Source organism: Chiloscyllium plagiosum, chromosome 46, assembly GCF_004010195.1.
Source record: "Chiloscyllium plagiosum isolate BGI_BamShark_2017 chromosome 46, ASM401019v2, whole genome shotgun sequence".
In the NCBI taxonomy this organism is placed as follows: Eukaryota; Metazoa; Chordata; class Chondrichthyes; order Orectolobiformes; family Hemiscylliidae; genus Chiloscyllium; species Chiloscyllium plagiosum.
The window spans coordinates 6,449,145-6,451,775 of record NC_057755.1 but is presented as its reverse complement, the minus strand read 5'-3'; positions in this window follow the sequence as shown (position 1 = coordinate 6,451,775).

Genomic DNA, 2,631 nt, shown 5'->3' with positions numbered 1-2,631 from the left:
GCGGCTGGTTTAGGGTCAGAGGATCTTAGATGTCAGTGTGGGTCCAATGTTCAATATTTTCAAACTGTATTGATGTTGCCAATGTCTCTTGCTTTTTTCGATTTATAAAGTCAATGTCAGTGCTGTGCTAATATTAAATGGCAATTGTGAACAAATGTAAGATGTCTGCCTGGCTGAATTGGGGATCAGCAAGGGAAAGGAGGGAATGTGTCAAAATCCATTTCCATTGATAGATCCTTGCAGAGGGAGGAAATGGAGACAACTCTCTGAAGATGATTAAAATGCAAATTCCATCATTTGTTTACAGTGAATGCAGAGAGACAATGTCACATTCCAGCAATGTCTTACTTACGTACTACACTCCAAATATCTGAGAGGCTCAAATGCACAAAACCTGAATAAACAACTCTTATTCTATATCAAAACCACCGCAAAACCCTTGATTAGACTGCAGTCTGCAACTCTATCCTGGCTATTGTTGTTCTGTATAAAAACCAACCTGTACCCCGCGATGAGATTTGAATCTTTAACTACTCCCAAGCATCTCTTATTCTTAATATAAACCAGAAAACCTTTGAAGAGATTCCAGTCTATAACTCAGTACTTGATCAGAATCTCATCATCTCCTGCAGTTCTACACAGAGGATGCTTTGCTGATCCTTGATGGGCCTTATTCTCTCCCTAGATACCATTGATTCAAGTCTGAAACTCACTCTCAGTATCTGTTATTGCTTATATAACTCATCCCTGATCCCTTGATTAGATTCTAGTCCGTAACTCGCTCCTGGATAGCTGTTATTCCAAATATAAGCAGCCAAAACTCCTTGAAAAGGTTCAAATCTGTCGCTCACTCCCGGGTGTCTGTTATTGGATATACCCAGAACCCCTCGATTATATTTCTGTTTGTAACTCACTCTGGGTTATCTCTTAGTCGATATAAGAACACCCAGAACACTTCAATTAGATTTCAGATGTCAAACCCATGATCTCCCCGTTGCTGTGTTCAGTGTGTGTGTGTGTGTGTGTGTGTGTGTGTGTGTGTGTGTGTGTGTGTGTGTGTGTGTGTGTGTGTGTGTGTGTGTGTGTGTGTGTGTGTGTGTGTGTGTGTGTGTATAGGAGTATCTGTGTGTGTGTGTTTGAATGATTCCAGCCTCTGGTTAATTCATGTTTTATGATTTATTTGTAATTTAATGTTGCTGTGGTGTCATGCAATGCATTGGGGATGGGGATGTGGAAAGGAGGATGTTTTTAACCCTGGCATTTTGATGTGTCATTTTGCATCAATGTGCTCTTGCTCCCCCTTTCAACTCAACTTCTCTCTCTTTTATCCAAAGGAGCCTTTGTTGGGAGAACTGCAAATTGAAGATTCAAAATGATTGGGGCCAAGAAAGTCTTGGACATGAATAACCTCCAGAGGGGGAGCTTTGGACTGAAGCCTGAGGCCTGTTGGCCAGGCTGCAGCCCGTAGGGGCCCAGCTGAGTGGTTGTCTGTTTATTATCCCGAGGTTTCACCTCCTCTTGGGGAGGTGGGGCCTGGTTTGTAGGGGCTTCTGTTTAAATGGGTCCTGTCAGACTGTGGCCCTGTCATTTTTAAAACAGATTTGAAGCCTGTGGTTAAAGTAACCATGGCCCTGTGATTGTGACAAAAACAGGTTAACCCCCAGATTGTGGGAAGAAGGCCTCCCCGAGGAGGGAATTAATAACTTAAATGAGAAACTCTCTCCAAGCCACATTCTAATGTCAGAGTGAAGTGAGATGTGTATAGGCCCAGGGGATAAAATGTGATAATCGCAGAAATAAGAAACAGGTTGAGGGGGCAATGTGGGTGGGGGTGGGTCTCTGTCTGTCTTTCTCTCCTGTTTTCTTTTGTTGAGTTTTCATACAAACAAAACCATCCCATGCAGTGTTATTTTCAGTGGTGAGGGGAATAATGATTACAGTGTACAGGATTAAGTCAGAGACAGACAGGGAGGGAGAGATATGAAAAATGGAGAGTGAGCGAAAGAGGAAGGAGAGTGAGAGTGCGAGAGGGGCAACAGAACAAGAACAAGGAAGGGGGCAAAAGGAGAAAAGGGCAATGTTTGTAGTTTGTCAACCAGTAGGATTGGCCCCTCTCTGTCATTCTGGAGACAGGATTGAACTGTTAACCAGTATCAGTGACACACATGCACTGTCTGTGGTTACACTGTTGCTTGTGGTATCTTGCTGTGTGTGTTTACTAATGTTTCTAACCTCTGTTAAAATGCTTTATGGTGATTTCTTTTTATTTTGCTGTTGCTGTGATGCTCTGCAATGCATTAATTCTGCAATAAATAAACTTAACCATTGCCGCAGGGTAAAGTTTGAGAGTGTGGAAAGCAGAGAATAGTGGGATCTTGCTGTGCCATTGTTGCATTTTATTTCAAATTAATGTTTATTTCTCTGTCTGTCCCCATCCCCAAACGCCCAAGCTCCACACCCGCCGAGACGAGATTGGATTCAGGAGCTGAAACTAGGTATGGTGCAGACACAGATGGACTCGAATTCTTCTTCCTGAGAAATTGTCAGAGAAGAGCTGGAACCAGGGAGAGAGAGAGGAAGAGAGAGAGAGAGAGAGAGATAGATAGATAGAGAGAGAATAATCAGATACTT